The following is a 25,085-nucleotide window of genomic DNA, read 5'->3' on the forward strand; positions in this document are numbered from 1 at the left end:
CCTGTGAGTCAGGAACAGCATAGGGGTCGACTACTTCTAAGGCGGTGAGGTTCTTTTGTAGATAGCCGGATACTGCGTGTTGCCAAGTGTGGCGCTCGGACACAATTGTGCGAAAGAGCCCGATGTACTAGAAATTTGCTGCTATGTTCGCGCTGTATTTTTTCCTCTAAAATGACTATATATTAGAAAAATATATTTGTGGGGAAAAATGGGAAATTTTTAGCCGACAACTGGGAAAAACCAACTGGCCAATGCAGCAACACTGGTATCGGGCATGTTGTAGTATGGGGTATGGAGCAGTCCGAGTTTCCGAGCGCAATTTCGAGTTTCCGAGCTCGGGCGCAATTTGATACAGAGATGGACGCGAGGGAGCACTGGTAGTTTGCAGTGTCTCGAATTATGGCGCGCAGAATCGCGTTTTTGCTCGAATTGCGCGCAATACGCGAGTTTCATACAGCGCTGCACACGAGGGAGCACAAATAGTTTGCAGTTTCTTACGCTATGGCGCGCAGAATCGCTTTTTTTGCTCGAAGTAACCGCATAGACTATGATTCGACCTTGTTGGCCTAGCGCAGATACGTCCCCAGTCGCTGTCTCTGCAGCGGCGCTGCTTTCTCGGGCCAGGTCAGCAATATGGCGGCCCCGCGCACGTGAACGAACTCGACTGACACCTAATGGCGAGGCGGCCGATCGCGCGGAAGGTCTTTCCCGCGCTTTTTTCCGCCTCAGCACCAATAACCAAACCACAAGCAGCAATTTTCAGGGGGAAAGTTGGCAGTGCCTTAACTTGAATAACACTGGAATTCAGCGGGAAGCTTCTGCGCGCATGGTTACCCATCACGTGGCTTCACATCACCCCATCGGGTGCTCTTAAGGTCAACACAAAGGGCACCCCAATGTCAAAGGTCAACTGAAGGTCGTGGGTAAAGGTTCGACGCCATAACTGTGCCACATACGTGACCCACTGAGGTGAAGGTCGTTGTGCTGCCTATCCGAAAACTGCTTTACTTTGCATAAAGATGTTTTTCGATTAAAAAAAAATAAGTGAAATGAATCATGTCTCATGATGCATGTAAATGAAATGTTCGTGTCTGAGTAATCTCAAGGGTGATCACAGCAGCATCGCCTTTCCGGAAAACGAGCTGTTGTGGTCAACTAATCACTGGCAGCCGTTCTGTTTGGCGATAAACTTGCACTCTGGTGCGATGTAAGCGCCCCGTCATTTCCACACTTTTCGAACACAGTCATGCAACTGTGCTCCCATTTAAGATTTTGCATCGCTTAAAACAGGACGGCGACGGACGGATTTTTGTTGGGTAAGAACACCCGTGGTGCCGTAAAAAACCTCACAAAGTCAATTTTCAATTTTGTTCACCCTCAGTGGTCGTAACGCCAAGTTCTCTACAGCTCTCAAAAAGCACGCCTCGGCTGCCTTGTTTACTGCAGTACCGAGACGCGCGCGAGCCGACGGCACGCGAGTCCTCGTTGGCGTTCCATAACCCTCCTCGCTGCTCCGGCCCCTCCTCCTGTCCCCCCACCCACTCCTCTTTCCGTTTACACTGCGCCGGCTCTTCCGAGCCTTCGGCGCAGGCCTGCCAACCCTAGGGATTTTCTCCTATATCTAGAGACTTTAAACGTTTAGGGGAAAAATAGATTGTTGTTGTAATGTAGGGAAATTTTACTTTCTGTATGGGTCATTTTTATTTTTCCGTGTGAATAGGCTCCTTATTCACCCTTTCTTGACCACCTTGATTTTGAGAGTCTACCAATGCGCCACCTGCACGTGCGGAAAGCATTGATGGGATCGAGGTAGCGGGGTCGGGCAGGGTGGAGGTACGAGGATGACGGGACTCACGAAGACATTGGGGAACAACAATATATTTATTCTATTTACATGGTGAATCAAATGCACGGACTGTACAGAGATGATGAGGGAAGCGCTGCAGAGAAGAGCTCTAAAGACTCAATGAGGCAGACGGGCGCCCTGAAATAAGGCTTTGCCTCTGCAAGCTTCCCTGTTCGCCGCACTGCAGTGCAACAGAGTTTTCTCTCTGATCAACCTGATGAAAACAAAGACTAGAAACAGCTTGGCGACGCAAACCCTGGAAGCTACCCTTCACGCCAAGCGGCTTCTAGGAGGCGCCAACTCTTATGACTTTGCAGTGAAGGAACGCTTAATTGGCCTTCTGAAAAAAGACATATGTATATGCATGAGTGAAACGCAGTCGGAATGTCAACTGAATTACGTGCCCTATGTTTTAGCGTTTGTTGGTTTACGCCCACATTTGTGCACAAAGTGGATTTGCCTCGCTCTTTGACTGCAGTCGGTGAGCGTAAGTGTTCACGGCGAGATTTCGCGGGCGTAAGTACGTCCGCAATAGCTTTCTCTACGCGACCTATGTTTTTTTCTGTCGCGTGGTGTATGCTTGGCCCTAATACTTGACTACGGGTAGTTTGTCTCGCGTTATTGCGCGTTGGACCACGATTCGAACGCGTTCCGAAGGCGAAAATACGTCCCCGTATCGCTTTCTCTGCGGCGGTTAATGAACTGGGCTCTGTGGCTGCATAAATGGGCGCAGAGCCGCGTTTTCGCTCCAAAGCAAGCGCACACAAGACGCTGCACCACGATTCGAACGTGTTCCGAAGGCGAAAATACGTCCCCGAATCGCTTTCTCTGCGGCGGTTAATGAACTGGGCTCTGTGGCTGCATAAATGGGCGCAGAGCCGCGTTTTCGCTCCAAAGCAAGCGCACACAAGACGCTGCACCACGATTCGAACGCGTTCCGAAGGCGAAAATACGTCCCCGTATCGCTTTCTCTGCGGCGGTTAATGAACTGGGCTCTGTGGCTGCATAAATGGGCGCAGAGCCGCGTTTTCGCTCCAAAACAAGCGCACGCAAGACGCTGCACCACGATTCGAACGCGTTCCGAAGGCGAAAATACGTCCCCGAATCGCTTTCTCTGCAGCGGCTGCAGAAATGCTCCAAAATAAGCGCGCACAAGACGCTGGACCACGCTTTCTATGCCCTAGCCGCTGAGGTTATAGAAAAGAAAGGAACGGAGCGAAGAGCGGAACGGCTGTGAAAGAGAACAACTAGGCGAGGAGGCGGAGGAAAAGAGAAAATAGAAGGAAAGGGAAAAAAGAGAGCAAGGAGGATACAGGAGGACGAGAGGCGCCGTTGCAAGAGGGGTTATGGAACGCCAAGGAGGAAAATGCCCTCTGCGTTTCTTTGCTAATGATCTGTATTCACACGCGCTATTTGTATGCGACTATATAGGGATGTGAGTAGAGGCAGTCAGCCTGCGGTTGCCGCAGCTATAATGCGGCGCCAAAAAAGCAGGGGGTATATCCTGCATGACAAGTGTTGTTCTCATTGTCTTTATGTGCATTTATTACTCGCGTGCCGTGGTAAATAAAAATGGAACCAGATATCACAACAGAATTACGCTTTCGCTTGCTAGCGCTTCGACACTCGGTGCAAAAGCATGGATTTGCACTGCGTAGAAGACGATGAGCGAGAAGTGCCGCGCGGCGGAGCGCTCGCGCTAGGCCAGCTGCGATCAGACACCGCAATATTTTGCTCAGGGTTAGTACTCATCGGATTAGTGCTTGTGCCTTAATATGCGTCATACTAAATTTTGAGACAGTGATCGCATGCGAAAGGCTAGTTCATATTCATCGCCTTGTCATTTGTAAACTTGTCTGTGCTTCCCCAGTGGAACAGGATTTGAAGCAGTGTTATGTCAAAGTTAGATCAATCTTGCGTCTCCTGAGCTGTAAACGTTGATGCTACCTCTCCTTCTGAGCACTGCGAGCTGTCGGATATGCAACTGCACAATTATTTAGGATTTCTACCTTTTTGCTATATCCCTCGCTTTTGTGGTCCGCATTCAAGTCGTTCGCCATTGTCGATGGTTTTTTTGTTACTTATTTTCGCTTTGTTATTTATTCTTGGTTGCGTGCCATCAGCTGTGGTGCCGGCGATTCTCCGAGCTCGGAACTCTTCCCAGGCACGGGATCCTACCCACAGACCTCCCTTCGCCGCACTCACGAGTGTTCTTTGGTATTTTTTTGTTTCTCTTGCCTTTACTTGCATTGCCAGTCGACAAATTTGTGCAGCTTTTTATTTTATGCAGATTTGTTAAATGCGCCAGCAATTTTTCTATGAAGCCAAGCTGTGCTGTGAAATATCAAGCTTCTTGCTAGTGAAGGCATGCTTTTTTCCATTCTCTCTTCTCATTTAACCAAGGCAGACTGGTTGCAACTTTAAATTTAATACCTAGACAGTGGTGCAAGGCACCATGATAGGAATTAATGAAAACCTGCACATCCTATATTCAAATTGGTGTGCGGTATTTCAGCCAGCTCATCTTTCAGGGTGGTTATAACAGTCATTGTGACTCTTCTCAAAGAATGTATATGGGTGCATTACATAAAATCTGTTCATTTGTTTTGTCATGGGCTAGCTCATTGGTTTTTTATTTACTTATATTACGTCTAAGTTTAGTTTTTAAAGCAGTAGACGATTTACTCTCTTGTCATTCATGACATGGCTACAGCCACTGAAAGCTGTTGCTCTGGATGTATTTATTTGCAGTTGCCAGCGGCCAGCATCTATTGGGCCATGCGTGCTTCCTGCCTTCGGCTGTGTCATCCCTCCTGATCCGTTCATGGTAGTTATTCTTTTTCAGTGATGCATATCTTAGCTGCCTATTTAGAAAAATATTTTCAATATAGGCTTGCAGCTGGGTTTAGAAATGCATGAAACACTACATGCACTTCACAGCAGTACCTCAGCTTATAATTACCGGAACTGTAGACTTGTACAAAATATAGTCGCTGATGTAGCTCTTGACGCAGCTGCTGTTAACATAAACGTGCTTTGACATTGCACACCTGTTGCCTGGTATGCATATGTGTCGTCGAAAAGGACCTATATGTTCATTTATCCCTTGAAAAACATTGTGCTCTACAATGATGGTTTACCAGTATTTCTGACACAGAGACCAAATTGTCAGTCAGTAATGTAACATTGCACGATGACACCAATCCTTGTATGGTATAGCATCCTTGCAATGCACTGGGCAAGCTGCTGTCAGCACAGATTTATTGCGGGTTTATTGCCATAGCATATGGTTATACTGCACAGTTTGTACCTCTACCTTCTTAAAGCTGTATACTTGAAAAATTTAAAATTGGTTGAAGGAAAATTCAAGGAAATGTAACAGTAACTGTCTCACATTTTGGTGGACACTTGAACCGTGATATAAGGGAGGGATATAGAAGGGAAGTAATGAAGAGCTGATGCCCATGTTAGATGCCCCTCTTTAGTTAAACATACCTCGCAATTAACACATTTGGTGCAAAACAAACATGGGACTTGCACGCTCACAAGCACCCTCATGTCAGTAAAACAAAGTGCCAATGTTGCCGTACTTTAGAGCTTTGCTCCTAAAAGCGCAGCTGACTGCTGCTCAAAGTTGAGAGCAAAAATATGTCTACTTTTCCTCATGTGCAGTCTGCGGTGCTGGTGCCATTTGCAATGGTGATTGACATTGAGTTGCATGATGCTCAGTCTGTTCCTGGAGTTAGTGATTTTGTTTGTCGTGTGAATGTGCTGTTAAAATTAGTGCAGAACAATGGTTATCTAGTTCATTTTAGGTAACTGTCTCCTGTGCCACATGCTACCACCCTTTTTCCTCAAATTTCCTAATCTCATTTAGCCCCCTGATTGCCACCCATTCATGCATTCACCTACTCTTGGAATCCTCCCAGTGTTTTAGTGTGGTAGTGCTTATATCTTCTCTGCATTACACATGCACTGCACTTCCTCTTTTTTTGATTTAGTCAAGATATCTCTGTTCCTGTTTCTTGCATAAGCATAAGAGGCGACTCAAGTGCACCATCTGGGCTTGTGATGCAATGTGTAGGGTGCTTCGTTTTTGGGTAAAACCTGGTTTCTTCCTACTGCTGCACCAAAAAAGATTCTTAAAGATCAGGTTCAACCCAATTTCTGTGCAAATGTGCCTGTAAGAAAGTGTGGTTTGAAGGTGCACAAACCGAAGAACTGCTGGAGTGTAGTGGATGTCACATAATTCTTCTGACAGATTTTTTAAACAATTCTGGTTATTTTATTTCTCTTTTAATGTTTATTGTTTGTCGGTTGCTTATAATTTTTGGATAAACTGAAAACTACATGTACTGACTGGTATTTCATTCCAATAATTATACCCATTATTATGAAGCTGTGTTGGAAGGTAGGTGTGCATTTAGTATGAGTGCTTTGAATTTCAGTGATTGTTTCTGCAATGCAAAATGGAGGACAGGTCTCTGCTGTGCGAGTTTTTTGCAATGGAGTGAAAGTAGCTGGAGAAGCATTGGCTACTGTGTCACCCAGCCAAAAGTTCTCCCACAGACCACTGAGCTTCTGAATACCTATGGCTTAAAGCTCGAAGCTCTGGTTGCCCTTTCCGAGGTTTTCTGCATTAACGAGTGCAAGCCCAAGGGCTCAGACTAACAAACATTTGAAACCATAGAGCTATACACAGTAGGGCTGGGGCCGTGCAGCAAGTCAGTGTGAATTAGGTCGCGATAAACATGGTTTACTGTAGAAAGCTAGTGTGAAAAAATAGTTGCGCTCACAGAAACCACTGTTTCTTTCTTAGTCGCTCATTGAAATAAAGCAATGCATGTAAAATTTTATATCTCACTGATTCCTCAATTTTTTTCTAGCTAAAGACCAAGAGTTGCATGGAAGTTGTGCAAGCCACCAAGTTGCGTGTGATTTTTGCCAGGGACCTGGAGCAGGCTGGAAAATTAATGGATGGCCAGTGGTATTCACTCAGTAAGGCAAGCTTTTTCTGTAAGTAGTTTTTGGCATGGCATTGCTTAGGAACGCATGCACAATCTGACTACTCTATGCCCGCCCATGCTTCAAAAATAATGAAATACATGAAAAAAATTGATTGCCGAAAAAAAAATTGCCGCTTCTGTTATGTTTTTTCAGGAAAGTATTTGCCATTTAAAGGGCTGTGAAAACCTTAAAAATTATTATGTGCTTGTTGTGGCTTTTTTTTTCAAATTTCTTCCACATCTATGTTGGCCTGACCTTGTAGCTTGTCTGCATGAGATTGGCTGCTACCTACAGTTTGCTTTTTGTTGCTCCTTTATTGCCTGTCACAATCTTTACTTTGCGTGGCAGTGTCATGCAGTTTGGGAAGTAATCTGATCTTATTTCTGCATTGGCCTGTAGTGCAAGCTTTTGCATGTGGGGCAGTTTTATGGTGTCCTTTTGTTTGCTGTAACTGCAGTTTGGCCATGAGGGTTAGAGGCTTAGTCATTTTTTATTTTGATGCAGTGTCATATACTTCATGCATAAATTAATGAAGTAAGCACTATTTTTTGTAATAAATGAACATTCATTATATCTGTGGCCATTATAAGTGCACTTGACTCTAAAATGGCTTTCTTTCGGCATTCAGTATTAGATCTTAAAACCAGCCGGAAGACACAAAACAGGAGAAGGGATGAGCACAAGATGAGGCTGGTCTAACTACTGAAATTTTATTGAACGAAAGTGGCAAAAGAAGACCTGCAAAGAGATTCAAGCACGCAAGACCCCAAAGCAGTGAGAGGGCAAAAAATAACCGAAAGGCACTGACGTACTAGTAAACCATCTAAAAAACTAATTCCTTACAGTGAAGGTTCACCGACGGTTTAGCCAGGCACTTGTTTTTAGCCTTACTGATGTAGTAAGCCTCAACTATATCAGGACAGATTTATCACTTCCCTAAACCACTGATGAGCTGCAGAAATCAGGCGTGCAAAGAGAAAGGTCGTCCTCCGATTGCATTCACGAGATTGAACGTGCAGTGTCAGGTGAAAATTCGCCTTCCTCTCTATACAGTGAAAGTGCTCTCAGTCAGGCGCACATTCAGATATATGCTTGTCTGCCCATAGTAGTTTCAGCTACGAGGCAGTGGAATGCAAAAAACCGGTTTACTTTTGCAAGTGGTGAACATTTTTTATCTGCCACTGTGCATAGCGGACAATTACCCGTAGTTGTATCAAGCCTAGTTTGAACGAAGAAGCAAAGGGCTCCTACCTTACTTTTAGCGGTCAAGACAACAGCAACATCATACTTTGGTGCAACTTTCTTGGGATGGTGCGAAATGGCGTGGAGGTAAGGTATAGAGCCCGTCTTTTTGTGCTGCTCAACTACATCAGCATCATGTGAACTGTGTTCCGTTCCCTCGAGAGAGTAAAAACACACTCTGACAGGTGCGCAAGATGGGCAAATGGGAACCCAGGTGCCATTGGCTTGGAAACCTGCTCCGAGAATGCATTCTAAACACTGTGATGGCATGACTTCCATAAAGCAGTCGTGATGCATGTGATTGCCAACCTGTCCTTCACCAGCCTCGAGTGGTTCAACTCGTAGCTAAGAGGCTTCCTGATCTTGGGCTTTGGCGCCAACATATGTGGTCGTCCGCAAAGCGCAGGTCTAAGTCAAGAAGCTACAAACGGTTATGCTTAGTGAAATTCAGACCTAAAAGATAGGCTTTGACCACATGCCTAAAGATTTCTAAAACCTCTTGTGTCAACTTATCTGCGCCTTCCTTGTGCAAAAAAATTAGGTAGCTATCAACATAACGAAATGCTACTATGCCGAGGCCTTCCAAACAGGGCTTTGATGCGGTATCGACTCTGGACAGAAGAATGTCGCGGAGGAACAGTGCAACCTGGGACCCTCTGCATATGCCTGATTTCTGATGTAAATACCACCTTGCCAACTCACAAAAGTGGAGTTCTGTGGAGTTCTAGTTTCTTGTGGACAGCAACCTGGGCAGGTGCTCTGCAGTGAGCATCGACATGGAGGGCTTGCACTATTCATTGTCACATGATAGACCTCTGAGGTATGTGCAAACTGCATCAGTGAACAATGAACATGCTTTTACAGATGATTGAGCGATTTCGGTTGCTGGCTTCTTGGGGCTGTTGTCCTTTTACTGCAAATCCGCATTTGTCAGTTGGCAGGGCGGTATTTACACGCAGGTCGTACCTTTGCTCAGCAACATTTTTTGTCTAAAGTCAATAAGGCATTAGAGCCCTGTTTGGAAGACCTTGGCATAGTAGCATTTCGTTGTGTTCATGACTGTAATTTTTCTGGACATAGAAAGCTCAGATAAGTTGGCACAAGATGTTTTAGGAGTCTTTAAGGCATGCGGTCAAGGCCTGTCTTTTACATCAGAATTGTCTAAGCAGAACCGTTAGCAGTTTCTTGATGCAGACTTGCGCTTTGTGGACGAATATGTTTGTCGGGGCTACAGCTAAAGATCGGGGAAGGATCTTTTTAGCTACGAGTCGGACAACTCGTTGTTGGGGAAGGATGGTGAAGAGGTGTATTTGTCGCTGGTTAAGGTCAGTAAAGATGGAAACACTTGATGGGTGTGCAATCGTGTGCATGCCATCAGCTTTAGATAAGTCATGCCATCACTGCTGAGGACGCATTCTTGTAGCAGGTTTCCAAGCAGCTGGGTTCCCACTTGCCCATCTCAACATTCTGTCATAGTATGCTTTCACTCGCTCGAGGGTAAGGAGCACATATGTACTCCGATGATGCTGATACACCTTACCTCCACAGTACTTCACAGTCTCAAGAAAGTCGCGGGAAAGCGTAATGTTGCTGTTGTCTTAACAGCGAAGTGCAAGACAGGAGGCCTTTGCGCCGCCATTAAAAAGGCTTGATAAAACTGGGTACTTGTCCACAATGGACAGTGTCACAAAAAAAGGTTCACCACTTGCAAAAGTAATGGAGTTTATTGCGTTCCACTGCCTTATGGCTGCAACTAATATGGGCAGACAGGCAGATATTTGAATTTGCACTTGACTGAGCACTTTCACTCTATAGGGGGAAGGCAGATTCTAATCTGGCACTGTATGCTCAATCTTGTGAATGCAAATCTGAGGATGACATGTCTCTTTGCACGCCTAATTTCCACGACACATCAGTGGTTTATGGAAGGGATAAATCTGTCGGTAGATAGTTGAGGCTTACTACATCGGTAAGGCTAAGGACACGTGTGGCTAAGCCATCGGAAAACCTTCACCGTAAGGAATTTGCTTTTTTAGATGATTCATTAGTATGCCAGTGACCTTTGATTGCACTTCGACCTTTCACTGCTTTGGGTTATTGTGCGCTTGTATCTCTTCGCGGGTCTCCTTTTGCGGCTTTCCTTCAATGATGCCGCCGCAGTGGCTCAGTGGTTATGGCGCTCGGCTGCTGTTCCAAAAGACGCAGGTTCTATCCTGGCCGCACCAGTCAAATTTCAATGGAGGCAAAATTTTAGAGGCCCGTGTACTGTGCGTTGTCAGTGCACGCTAATGAACCCCAGGTGGTCGAAATTTCTGGAGCCCTCCACTACGGCGTCCCTCATAGCCCGAGTCGCTTTGGGACGTTAAACCCTCACAAATCAAATAATCAAAATCTTCAATTAAATTTTTGTTAGTCCCGCCTCTTGAGCTCATGTCTTGTGCGTTCTGACTGATTTTAAGGTGAGTCAGTACCAACTCGGCCAGTCATAAGCCTTGTTCAGTATTACAACATTTTGAATAAAGTGAGAAGTTTACTAGGCTATGTTGCCGGGGATCGTGTCCGCAGCAGTTGTGGGCAACTCAGAAGAGATAGCGTCATACGATTGGTTGTGTAATTGGCAGAGGATGATGTGAGGATGCTGCTCGAAAAGGAAATTTCATAATCGGATAATTATTTACAGCCAAAAATGTCCAAAAAGTGGTTGGGCCAGGGAAAAAGTGCCGCGAAATTTGAAAACGCTGAAAGTAGGTGGAGCTACAGCATAGTGCCAAGTTTGAAAAACTGGAAGTATGGACAAAGCCAAAGCTTGGCGCCAAGTTTGAAAACTCGAAATGAGCAATCACATGACCAGTGATTAGTGTCCTATACTTAACCAGGAGATAGGAAAAATAATGATAAATCAGAGGCAATTAGGTAATTATTGAGAAGCGAAAGGCAATGAACGCGTGATTAGACTAGGCGGGTATTCAGTGAGTGGGCAGGAACGATCCGTGGAGGAAAATTTGAAAACTCTAAATCGTTGCTGGGATGAAATGAGGGTAAAATAAGAGTTAATTGATAACCAATCAAGTCAACGAGAAAACAACCATGGCGCCAAATTTGAAAGGCGACCAGTGTCGAGGAAGCATCAACGCTTTCACATTTTTTTTTTGCGCAGGTAGCTGCGGTGATCTCTATTTTTTGTTTTTTTCAGCCAAGACAAAAACCATTTTTCTTGGCTCATGGGCGATGTATCTAGGAACCTGCGGCCAGGACAACGCTGGACAGCATGCATCAGCAAGCTCGAAAAAAAGCACGAAACAGTAAATAAATATTGATCATTTTCATTTCAATTCTAGTGGTTTTGTGCACGAATTACTCTGGAATGCACAAAGCTTGTGTTAATTGACAGGCAACCATTAACAAGCTGTGCATTTTTGTGCATAGCCTACTACAGAACACAAATCCTGTGTTAATTGACAGGTGACAGTAACGACTGTTACACAGTGTACGAGCACTACACAAGACACACTACTGAAGACAAGGCAAAGTACAGAAGATAAGACAGACTACAGAAGACAAGACAGACTACAGAAGACAAGACGGACTGCAGAAGACAAGACAGACTACAAAGACAAGACAGACTACAGAAGTCAAGACAGACTACAAAAGAGAGGACAAACTACAGAAGACAGACTATAAAAGACAAGACAGACTACAGAAGACAGGACTACAAAAGACAAGACAGACTACAGAAGACAAGACAGACTACACAAGACATGCCCAAAATACGACAAGACTACAGACTACAGAAATTTTCTGTCTTAGAATCCTGTAGTGCGTTTTGACTGGGTATGCACACGTTGGCAGGACAGCAACAATTGGGCCGCAGAGAGAGGCTCTTGCTAAGGAATCTGCAACCTCATTTAAGTGAAAACCCATGTGACCTGGTACCCAAAGCAACCTTACCGAATTTAGATGGAGCGGAATCAGGAACTTAAAGAGGCGTAATGCCCGAGACTCAGTGGGTGAGGATAAGGAAGAGCAAATGGACAGAGAGTCTGTCATAACCACAACCTGGGAAACGGTAGTTTCTAATTTTCGTAAGGCTAAGATTACTGCTAATAATTCAGCCAGAAAAATGGGAGTGAAGTCAGGAAGACTGAGAGAAAAAGACCAATCCAGTGAAGGCGAAAAAATTCCCACACCTGCCTTCTCGCGATCCTGCGAGGCATCGGTAGGAATAAGAACATGAGAGGGAAAGGACCTTAGGTGGTCCTGCAACAGACCCTGAAGAAGCGGGAATGGCTGCAGCTTTGCATTCGATGGGAAAATGTCATCGAATTCAATCTGGACAGATGATCAGTTGTTATACAATTGGCGGACATATGTGAAATGAATATTTATGGGATCAAGGAGGGACTGCACGTAACATATCTGCGGGGTATGAAAACGAGACCAGGCAGCACTAAAAAAGGCGGAAGGTTGACTAAGAAATATTATAATGGAAGCGTGAAGAGGTGAGTCGCACAATTTTAAAAATGTTTGAACTGTTAAAAGGCGAAACCAAGCTCATAACGATGGAATTCGCGCCTCAAGGTGCAGAACAGCATTGGCGACATATTTTGGAAGCCCCAGGCAAAGGCGCAACGCCTCACGCTCCAACAGCATAAGAGGGTGAAGTTTATAGGCAGGAGCTCCTGAGAATAAAAAACACCCGAACTCCAAAATTGGGCGGACGTACATTTTATAAATCATCAGAAGTGTAAGCCTTCTCACGCCTGATCTATCACTACAAAGCCTACGCAGGATGCCAATGGCCCGCACTCCTTTTGCAGAAAGTTGCTCAATGTGTGGCCGCCAGGAAAGAGTAGAGTCGTATATTACTCCGAGATACTTCACCGTCTGAACTTGAGGTATTATGTTATTTCTATAGACCAGGCAGATATTTACAGGAACAGAAACTGGAAATACTAACAATGCGCATTTCTTCACATTAAGGAACAGATGAATTCTTCCTAACCAGTTGTCAAGAACATTGAGGTGATTTTGCAAGGTTCGACCAAGAGTGTGAATGTCACCTGCTTATGCAAAAATGCAATATCGTAGGCGTACACATAAGTTTTCACATTTTGAATGCATGGAATTGAGCTTAGAACAATGTTAAAAAGAACAGGTGAGAGAACTGATCCTTGCGGTACACCTCTTGTCTGTGGAAATCTCCTTGAGGAAACACCATTTTGGCAGCAGTAAAATTCTCTTTTCCAAAAAAGCAGAAATCCAGGCTACAAAATAGCTTGGGAAGTTGAGTTGCTGTAATCTTAGTAATAGAGTCGAGTGCTGAAGGCTGTCGTATGCTTTAGTGACATCCAAGGTGACAAGCGCAGCAAACTGTTTTCTATTGCGAGCTAATTTAATACGACTCTCTAGGTCAGTATGAGCACACCAAATTGAACAACCCGGCCTGAAACCAATTTTACATGGATTCAATATAGCATTTTCTGAAATGAATGACATGACACGGCTCAGAAGGACACTTTCCACCAATTTCACTAGGTTCGATGTTAAGGAAATGGGGCGTATATTGTATAAAGTTAAGCCCTCCCCTTGCGTTTTAAGCAGTAAAACTATTTCAGCAAGACGCCACTCATGCGGTATCCAAGGACCTTTAATAGAATGGTTAAATAGAGCCAACAGGTCTGCAGAAAATTCATTGAACAAAATTTTGATCATAGATGAAGTGACCTTATCGGGGCCAGGAGCCGCTGGGGATAAGTGCAGAACAATTTGCGACAGCTCAGGCTTAGAGACCTCAGTGAAATCACTTCAGGTGCATGTAAATATAGTAGGAGAAGGTAAGGCAGATGTAAAGCGAAGCTCTAAGCCAGACGCAATATCCTCTAAGGCCTTTGCGATGTCAGCAGGGGACTGAACGAGGGACTCAATGTTGGCAGCCGGTGGAATCACCTTGTTGCACCTCATGAAATTAAACAAAGCTCGTTTATTTCATGATTGTGAAAGAAAATAGTAATGATTTGTATTATACTCCTCCTTTGCACGGGCGACGGTGCGCTTAAATGTTACTGCAACATGCTTATAATCCAACTAATTTTTGGGGGCATTGATTGATGAGAAGTTTCTTCCAAGCTGCTTTCCGTCGTCTATATGCACGCGCGCGCTCATCATTCTACCAATTGTTCGCGATTGCGCCCTTGGTTCCCTTAACCAAAAATTCAGACTTTTGCCTTGCATGGTCCAGTACTGAACATAGATGTGCAGCCTTGCTTTCGGCACTTGTCTGAGCGCAAGGGCCTGAAGTGATTTGGAGGGCTGATTTTAGCGTGTCTTTAAAGCAACTGTAATTTATTAACGTGCGCAGATGTCGCTCAGGAAAAGTTAATTTACACGCAAATTTGAAACTAATCGGTAGATGATCACTGTTTGTTGCACAGTCAACAGGCGCCCAAGACATGGCAGACACTCCTTGGGAGGAAAAAGTTAAATCCAAGGCAGAGCGGCATTGGCTCCGAACAAACGTAGGCAATCCGGAATAGTTAGAAATCAAGTTGTTGTCAGAAGCCCAATCAAATAGTCAAGAACCAAAGCTGTCTGTTTTTTTTAGACCCCCACGTCTAATGGTGCGAATTGAAGTCTCCAAGTAATAGAACCTGAGATCGGCTACAAGACATGAGTGAGTCAAGGGGCCGGGTGTCACGCACACCAGACGGGAAATATGCATTAGCTACCGTAAAGGGCTGTTGACCTGGGACCCTGAGGTCAACCGCAAGGATTTCACATTCATTGTAAGCATATTGGAAAGAAATGCATGCCCTGTGGCAAAACTTTGTAGAGATGAGCACTAACAACCCTCCCCCTCGTGATGACCGGTCAAGCCGAACGGACCGTAATTCTTGAGATAAGAATGGAAATTTGAAGTTAGCCATGTTTCCTGCACGTTGAAGGTAGGCAGCGACGTCGACGTTCTCTTCTTCGGTAACGTTGGGCAGCATGGCGTCTAGCGTGGTCGTTGCCCTCCTGCCATGGACGAGCCTAAAAGGCGTCATCTGGGTGGTCTCCTGCACTGCGGTATTGTATACGCGAAGACGATGTAAGGCAGGATGGCGTCCCAGGTCTTGTGTTCGCCATCGACATACATGGCGAGCATATCGGCGATGGTTTTGTTCAGGCGCTCGGTAAGCCTGTTAGTCTGCGGAAGGCATGCAGTTGTCCTCCGGTGTCACAAAATTCGGCGCATGTTCGATAAAGACGGCGCTGCGCGTAAGCAATTCCACCCGCGCGCTGTAAAATAAAACCAAAAAAAAAACAGCGGGGAAGGAACCCCGGAGGGGTTCGTAACTGCGTGTGCTTACCTTTCCCCTCAGCTCGCCGGCGCGGCGCCAAAGTTAACATAGCCACGCGCGGCGTCGATTTCTTTAGAATGTCTGAGTATTTTCTACTCTCGTCGACGGAGAGGGCATGACCTTGACCGCACTAAAGTGATACCCTCTACCCTTCGCTCTTGCGCCGATGACTCCGCGTGGCGAGAATGTCCTAGATTTTTCTGGAAGGCGGTTGAGTTGGTCGGCGAACGCCGACAGGTGCGGACGCGTGGCATATGAGATCCGTGTTTTTCGGGTATTTTGACCCGCCTAAACCCTTTGGACTGCCTTCTTTTGGGGTGGAATCGACGCTGATAACGAAGAGGACCACGAGGACCCAAGATACGAGCTGGTGGGTCCGACATTTCGATTTTTATCGGTCCTTGAACTTCCCACGGGGTCGGCGCGACAGTAGGCCTAGCTAGGCCTAACACGAGTACGGGGCTCCGCGGCCTCCCCGGCCTCAACGAGAGGGGGGCGAAGACCGGAGAGAAGTCCCAGATGAACACCCCTAGCGACAGACAGCCCACAATGACAGGCTTGAATAGCTTTATACCAGAAATGCCAGAAAATATAGACGAAGACTTCCAAGACACGACCGAAGAGAACCCCGGGCGGCAGAGTCGGGGGGCTCCGTGAGAGCGACGAGACCGACGCATAACAGCAGCGACCCAGTAGGAAGAAAGACGCAAGTTTCCGAAAACAAGGATATGGAACTGGATTGGATAGTCGTAGGACCGAAGGTTCGGAGAAAGCAACAAAGAATGGAGATGCAAGGAACCCCGGGGAAGATGACCCCGGAGCCTCTCTCGGAAGGAATGCAAACTACAAGGGGAGCACCAGCTGCGCAGAAAGAAGCAGAGAAAGGAGGAGGCGAGAGGAGGAGACTGCCGCCGCTCCCGAAGTACGACTTAAAAGTAGTTCTCCGACCGAGAGGACTCACAGTCAAGGATTTGCAAACACACCAAGTGGCAAAGGCTGCAGCGGAGGCTACCGGGCACGAATGCAAGACAGGAGACTTCATCGTAAGACTACGAAATGGTTCTAACATAATAATCATCAGCACTGGCGACGATATAGTAGCCAGGAAAATCAGAAATATCACGCAGCTAAAATTTGGCGATAAAACCTACGCAGTCAACGCCCACGTGCCGGCACCGGAGGACACGGTGAAGGGAGTCATCCACGGGGTGGACCCAGGAACTACACCGGATGAGCTCAAGGACAACCTCAGACTACGCAGGCAGGGGGTGAAGATCCTGGCGGCCAGGATGCTTGGAAGCTCGAGCACGGCCGTCATCACCTTCGAAGGCACTTTTCTACCCAAGCAAGTGATCTACCATGGAGGAGAGATGTGGTGCTACGCAAACAAACCAACGAGACAAGTCTGCTACAACTGCGGTCAGCAAGGACATCGGATGGACGTCTGTCCAAGCCCACAAACCAAGACCTGTAGGCAGTGCGGATGCCAGAACCCGGTGGAGGCACACCAGTGTACACCCAAGTGCATGCATTGCGGCGGAGAGCACGCAGCCGGCTCGAAGGACTGCAAGCAGCGCCTTAAGCCAGCGAGCGAGCTACGCTGGGGACCTCAGCAGCAGCAAGGTCGGCGCAGCAGAAGCCGCAGCAGAGGAGGGAAACCGCGATGGTTCGGGGACGAAATCAGAGACCCGGACAGAAGCAAGTCGCGGAGTCGCAGCTGCGGCAGACCCTGGAATCAAAACCAGGGGAGCGGACAAGACGAGTCCTTTCCACCGCTGGACAACGGAAGCAAGCAGCAGCAGCAGCAACAACAAAGACAACCCAAGCAGCAACAACAACAGCAGCAGAAGAAGAAGAACGGCGGCAACTCGCAGGTGAGCTGGCGGGACGGCCCTCCCAAATCGCTATATGCTCCGCACTCTAACATAAACGGAACAAAAAACACACAAATCCAAAAACTATCAGAGGAAAACGCCAGTCTTAAGCGCGAATTGGAACAGTGCCGCGAAGAGATGAGGCAACTAAGAATACAGCTACAAGAGATAATTAGGGAGAAACAAGAAATCAGGGCAGGTTTTGTACCTATAAGGACACCAACCCCACCAACACAGATTGAGGAAGAATTACAGCAGGATATAAGGCCGGACAGCCCAATAATGAAACTCATACAGGAGATGCGCAACGAGATACGCAACGAAATGCAGGGGATGCGTAGTGAAATGCGCAGCGAAATGCAGCAGACACAGCAGAAGGTAGCTATGCAAGAGCAGAGCTTCATGAACTACGTTAAGAGTCAAACCACGCAGAGAACAACCAACGATGCGAGGGATAGGCTCTTTAACGAGCGCAGGTTCAGCACTGAAACCCCCAGCATGAGTAGCGCTAACCAAACATGGCTGAGCGAAATCAACAATTAGAGCTATAGCAATGCAACTGCAGAGGCTACGCACGCAAGCAAGGCCTCTTGCAGCAGTACATATATTCCAGGGGAACCACACCAGATATTATTTTACTACAGGAAACAAACAACACGACACCAAAACTCAGAGGGTACACATGTCAAGAGGACAGCCGCATTGCCACCTTAATTAGTAACAAGGTGGTGGCCATAGAACAAAAACAGATAGAGGACACAAACATAGATCACAATCACAGAGATAATTCCCAAGAAGAAAGCGAAAGCCAAAAGCACCCTAATAGTTAACCTATATAGTCCGCCGAGGCAAACAAATGGCGACTTCCTCAGGCTCTTTGCGGAGGCGAAGAGACTAGCAGGCGATTTCAACGCCAAAAGCCCAAGATGGGGCTACCCCAGAGATGACAAGAAGGGGCGTGGCATCTGCTTAGCGGCAGAGAGCACAGGGTGCGACCTCCTAACCGACGAGAGCCAGCCAACCAGACAAGGCAACAGCGTGAGCCCAGATACGAGCCCGGACCTCACCTTCGTAAGAGGCAACAAGCAGGTAGAATGGGAAAACCTTCTCGAGAACCTGGGTAGCGACCACTACATAGTCAGAACCTGCATGGTGGCCGAGGGGGTCAAAAGGAATATTGGCACGGCACGAATCACGGATTGGGACGCTTTCAGGGTGCAATGCACTCAGATAGAGGGCGAAATCGAATCCTTAGAGGAGTGGAGTCAAAAGCTTCGGCAAGTCCAGGAGGGATACACGAAAGCTGTGGATAGAACAAAGCAAACACCGGAAGTAGATAAAAGGCTCATCGGGCTATGGGAAGCAAGACGAGGGCTTACCAAGCGCTGGAAAAGGCAGAAGCTAAACCTAAAGCTTAAAAGGAAAATCGCTGAGATAACTGAAAAAGCAGAGGAATATGCAGTACAACTGGCAAGGCAGGGCTGGCAGCAGTTCAGTAATTCGCTGAATGGCACGCTAGGCACGGCTAGGACGTGGCAGATTCTCCGAGCCCTCATGGACCCAACCCAAAGCAAAACCGAAGGCAGCAAGTCGCTACAGAGACTGGTACATCAATATGATGGAACCGAGGAACAGCTGCTAGAGGAAGTTAGGATAAAATGCTACGGGAAGGATCAGATAGAAAGCTACAAGGAAGAGTATAAAGGCGAAGAGAATCTAAACATGGGCAGGCCTATCACCAAGGAAGAGGTAATCGAGGCGGTAAGAGCGGCCACAAAGAACGCGGCAACGGGAGCAGACAAAATCAGCAACTCACTAATCAGGAATCTCAGCGACAACGCCATAGACCAGCTAGTGGTGTACCTCAATAAGCTTTGGCAATCCGGCACGGTTCCGGCAGAGTGGAAGCACGCAATGGTGGTTATGATACCAAAGCCAGGCAAAAAGCTATCGATCGAAAACCTCAGACCCATTTCCTTAACATCATGTCTACGTAAGCTCTACGAGAGGATAATCACCAAAAGGATTCAAACACATCTGGAAGGAGGAAGGTTATACCCGGATAGCATGTACGGTATAAGAGCGAACCTGTCCACCCAAGACATCCTAATACAGCTTAAGGAGGAGGTTCTAGCCACGATGCCAAAAGCAGGGGAAAACGTGGTCATGGCCCTCGATATAAAGGGGGCCTTCGACAACGTCAGCCACAACGCCATCATGGAGGGAATCAATAACACCAACTGCGGAAGAAGAGTCCATAATTATGTCAGGGCCTTTTTAAGCGATAGAACTGCGACAGTCGGGCTTGGAGACCTTAGAAGCGACCCTTTCGGCACACCATGCAAGGGCACTCCCCAGGGATCGGTCATCTCACCGATATTATTCAACGTTGCGATGATCGGGCTTGCGCGGCAACTCGAGAGGATACCAGGGATAAACCACGCGATGTATGCCGACGATGTCACGGTATGGGTCACCCAGGGCTCTCTGGGGGAGAAGGAGGACAGACTACAGGAAGCAGCCGCGTGCGTGGAGAAGTACACCAGAGAAAGAGGCCTCAGATGCTCAACCGAGAAATCGGAGCTGCTGAGAGTCGGAAGACATCCCACTAAAGCGGAGCTGGAAGTCTACCTGGAAGGGCAGAGGATCCCAGAGAAAGACATGATAAGGGTGCTAGGTATGTGGCTGCAAAGAAGCAGGAAATGCAGCCACACCATCAGCCTAATAAGTAAAGCAGCAGAGCAGGTAGGAAGAATGATCAGCAGAGTCTCGCATAGGCGGTACGGCATGAAAGAGGAAGACACGCTCAGACTCGCGAGCAGCCTGATAGTCAGCCGAGTCACCTATTCACTGCCCTACCAGATACCAACCAAAACCGACATGGAACAGATAGATGTAATATTAAGGAAGGCATATAAGACCGCCCTGCATCTACCTAGGAACACACCGAACGAGAAACTACTCCAGCTAGGGATTAGTAACACCTTCCAAGAGCTGAGGGAGGCCCAAATCAGGGCACAGTATACGAGACTCCGAGGCACACCAACAGGCCGGGAACTGCTGAAAAGAATAGGGGTGGAAACACAAGAGCGCCTTGACAGGTACAGGGACGTCCCGGATGGAATTAGAAAAGCCATTCGGGTCGCACCCCTGCCCAGGAACATGGATCCGAACCTGCACGAAGGAAGACGGAAAGCAAGAGCCGAGTATATCGAGCGAGGCTTAGCCAATCTGGAAAACACGGTCTTCACGTACGCGGCGCTGTACCTGATGGATAGGAAGCGCATGGCCGCGGCTGTAGTAGTCGACCACCAGGGAGAACTGATCACCTGTGCAGCGGCAGAGGCTGCGGACGCAACAGAAGCCGAGGAGGTTGCCATAGCTCTAGCGGTCGCTTGCGGCTCCCAGGGAAACAAATCTCTAAACATACTTACAGACTCGAAAGAGGCATGTAGGAACTACACTAGGGGAAGGATAGGTGCCGCAGCCATGAACATACTCAGAAAAGCGCGTGTCTCAGACACAAAACACATACACAGCCTGGTTTGGATACCCGGACATGCAGGTATTAAGGGAAATGAAAGAGCGGACGGCCATGCTCGAGCGATGAGTTTCCGAGCGGGATTACCGGACGACTTTTGCACCCGAGCCTGCGACGGGGGGTATGCAGAGCACCTGGCCCTATACAGGGGCTTAAGGTATAAATATCCTCCGCCACACAAGGCACTAACAAAGTAAGAGGCTACCGGGTGGCGCAGACTGCAGACGGGTATTTTTCCAAATTTACACATACTAAACAAGATGTTTCCGACACAATACAGAGCCACATGCCCGTGGTGCGGGGCGGTACCAACGCTGTACCACATCACATGGGAGTGTGAGCGAAACATGAAATTCCACCAACACAAACACACAAGTGCGGAGCAATGGGAGAGCCGGCTCGTCAGCAGCGAGCTCACGGTCCAAAGAACCCTGGTGCAGCACGCTTACGAGGCAGCGCGGCTCAGCGGAGCCCTGGAATGAGGGCCCGACCTTGCGAAGACGGGATCCGGGATTGCCTGATATGAAGACGACGCGGATCCTGCTGCCGCCGAACTACGCAAATGTTCAATAAAAGTTTTTCTCTCACTGGAAGGCGGTTTCCGCGCTCGACCAATGGGGTCGCACGCCCGGCGCGAGAAGGAGGAGCTTGTGCTGTTCATACTGCGTGTATGTGCGCGCCTGCCTTGGCGCGAAGAACAAGCAGACGCGGGCTGCGCCTATAAATGAGGGGCTGCAACACTGTCTGTTAGCCCGAGCCGCCGTTTAAGCTTCCGAGAAGCGCGCCCGCTCGACTCCCGGGAAAACACCACTCGAGCAGCCACGGACCAGCGAGGCAATGTGCGCCAGTCTGCGGATAGGCCCCGTCGTGCACCTCAGATCGTCGGACTGTCGCAGTGCCTGGTGAACAAATTGTGTTTTGTTTGCTTGTCTCTCTCTGTGTTAGTGCACTTTAGGTGCAAATATTCTGTTGAATTCGTATCTCTCTCAACTGTTACTTTCCACGAGTTGCATTGTATTTGTAAATCACTTTGTGTTCGCTCGTACGAGTGATTGCGAAATCCTCTGTATCGTCTCTTCGCTGTATAAACTTTGTTTTCTTTTGTGAACCTTTGGCTCCGACCCATTCTTTTTCATGCCACCGGCGCAAGCTGGGCACCAAACGACCAACCCCCTTGTCACTTGGTAGCTGGTCTCCGGCTGAGCTTGCCACGCTGAGTCGAGGGCATCTCCTTTGTGACCGAGACCGCTACCCCCCCACGCTCTAAGGGTATCTGAGAGCACACGCAAAAGTGCGCGAAGTGGTGACATCCGGTAGCTGGTTTGGCTTAACGCAGGATGGCTTGCGTTAGTTCCGCCGTGAATTCTGTTCCTCTGTCCGTGATGAGCACATCGGGGGCGCCGTATAGCAGAAGAATGCACTCCACGAAAAATATTGCTTCTTCTGCTGCTGTTCCGTTCGGTAGGCGTTTCGCCTCGGCGTAGCGGGTCAGGTGGTCGGTCGCTATAATGATCCACTTATTTCCAGACGTTGACTTTGGGAAAGACCCAAACAATTCCATGCCGATTTGCTGAATGCGCATTGAGTGGGATTCAATGGGGTTGGAAATCCTGCTGGTCGGGTGAAAGGGGTCTTTCGTCGCTGACAATCTCGGCAGGTTTTCGCATAATGTGCGACATCGGCAGACAGGCGGGGCCAGTAATACTTGTCTTGAATGCGGCGGAGGGTGCGAGTAAACCCGAGATGTCCAGCTGTCGGCTAGTCGTGTGAAGCCTGTAGAACTTCTTCGCGGATACAAGCAGGTACAACAAGGAGGTAGGCTATTTTGTTCGCTGCGAAGTTCTTCTTCATGGGTAATGTTCCATTCATCACCGAGTAATCGGCTCCTGTGTCGACAAGAGCGGTAACCTTCCGGCCGTCGATAGTCACTTCTAAGTAGGATCTCCTGGCTCTTTGATTGCAGTTCGGCGTCGGGTCATGGCTTCGTCGCGTATGCGAATCGCGGGTGGGGTGTGTCGTCGAAGCTTTTCTCTGTGCGGCGTCGTTTTGAATGCAGCTCGCGTCGTGGTCGGGGTTGTCATTTTGTGCGGCATCGGATGGATGGATGGAAGGTAGGAGCGTCCCCTTTGAAACGGGGCAGTGGTAGTTGCCACCATGCTCAGTTTTTTCCTTTATTTTTGTTTAACTCTGCTGTAAGTTGTCAATAAAATGCGCCATTTTCTATAAAATACGCATTCCTACACTTTAAAACTTATGTCACCTCTGTGCTTTTGAGCCACCAATCCTCCAATCACTTTTTGCTAATTTCCACTGCAGATTTATTTACATGACTATTGTTATCTCTAAACCCTAAAACCTGAGGAAGAGTTACTGTACCTGCATCGACATCGGGATGGATGCCATCACATTTTAGAATGAGGTGTTATATTGTTTCTACAGATTTACCACACACAACACATGTGTAAACATCTTCGTTAAATCTCTTTTTGTAGCTGCGCGTTCTAAGACACCCTGACCTATCTTCAAAGAGGAGGGCACTGCCTCTTTAGTTATCATAAAACGTTTCCTTCCTGATCTGCCTTTTTCCAGCATCGATTTAGTTCTACGCTCTGCTGCTTTTTCATTGAATCTATCCAATTTTTACCTTCGACGTTTTTAACCTGTCGTTTAATGCTCTTTCTTTCTCCTTCCTCGTCTCTGGCAAACTTACTGGCCAGCTTTCTAGTTCGTTTCCGCCACTGTGTGTCAACGCTCTTTATGTGCAGGTATTTAAATACCTTAGCTGCCCACCTGTTATCGTCCAATTTCCTCAGCCGTTCTTCGTATAGTACTTTACGCTGAGATTCCCGTGCTTCGAACGTTGCCCTGCCCATATCCCCCTGTACTGCCTCGTTTGTGGTTTTCCCTTGGGCACCTAGTGCTAATCTTCCAACAGTTCTCTGATTTACTTCTAATCGCGACTGAACGTCAGCCCTTAAGCATAGAACCTCATTCCCGAAAGTATGCCCCGGCACCATTATTCCTTTCCAAATACCTCTGAGGACTTCATACCTGGTGTACCCCCACAATGCACTGTTTCATTATCCCGGCATCTCTTCGCCCTTTTGTTATGAGAGACTGCTCGTGCTTTTCCGTGTACATATGCCCTTTGTTTACCCACACCCCGAGATATTTGTATTCGGCCACTAGGGGTATTTCATGGCCTTGTATTGGAAACTCCTGATCAGTTGTGCCGTTGAAAACCATCACACCTGACTTAGTTGTGCTAAACTGAAACCTAGACTGCCTCCTTCGTCTCCACAGCAATTCACCAAAGTTTGCAAATTTTTTTGGCTATCTGCTAACAGTACAATAACGTCCGCATACATTAAACCCGGTAGTCGTTGCTCAACAACCTTTCCGCCTAAAGTGTATGACAGATCATAACCTAGATTGCTTCCTTGTAGCCTTCTTTCCATACTTATCATATAAAGCATGAACAGCAGCGGTGATAGAGGACAACCTTTCCTTAATCCTTTGTGTACCTTGATAGTTGTTGTACTCTTAAATCCTTCCCATGTTATTTCAGCTTCATTTTCTCGATATATTTCCTGTAGAAAATTAATTACCTCATGATCGACACCTTCACCTTTTAATATGTTCCACGGGAGTTCCCTTTTCACGTTGTCGTATGCACCGCTTATGTCCAGGAAGGCTAAATACAGAGGTCCGTTTTCCGCCTTAGCTATTTCTATGCACTGGGTAAGCACGAACAGGCAATCACATAAGCGCCTACCACTTCTGAACCCGTTCTGAAGTTATCCGAGTATTCTATTACTTTCTACCCATGACTGCATTTTTGTTTTCAACGCCTGCATCGTCAGCCTGTATGTAACTGATGTTATCGAAATCGGTCGGAAATATCTTTCTTGGGAAAAATTCAATAATTGGCTTGATTGGAATTTCATCGATCCATGCGGACGTACATCTTGGAATATTTGCTTCCGCCTTTTTCCAGTTAAGATTAGTCAGTTCCACGCTGTTTTCTATTGTGATGTCCTGTGTTGCTCCCTCATTTGGGGTGATTACTCTATCGTCTTTCTTAAATGACTCAGCTATCACTGATGAAATGTGGTTCACAGCCTCATCTCCCTCTAAACATTTTCCCTCAGCATCGTGAATATGTTCCTGCTTTCTGTGATTCGCTTTGCCCAGCCAGCTTATATGGTTCCAGAATTTTCTTGGCCCCCCTTTAG

General features: G+C 47.3%; 1 long non-coding RNA gene across 1 annotated transcript; it reads left to right on the forward strand.

Annotated features, from left to right (window-relative positions):
• Positions 1-3,891: 3,891 nt before the first annotated feature.
• On the forward strand, positions 3,892-11,416 carry LOC144122912 (uncharacterized). Its single transcript, XR_013312941.1, has 4 exons — positions 3,892-4,063; positions 4,598-4,673; positions 6,733-6,862; positions 11,289-11,416. It is a non-coding gene; the product is annotated as an uncharacterized LOC144122912 (long non-coding RNA).
• The last annotated feature ends 13,669 nt before the right edge of the window (positions 11,417-25,085 follow it).

Source organism: Amblyomma americanum, chromosome 3 (genome assembly GCF_052857255.1).
Source record: "Amblyomma americanum isolate KBUSLIRL-KWMA chromosome 3, ASM5285725v1, whole genome shotgun sequence".
In the NCBI taxonomy this organism is placed as follows: domain Eukaryota; kingdom Metazoa; phylum Arthropoda; class Arachnida; order Ixodida; family Ixodidae; genus Amblyomma; species Amblyomma americanum.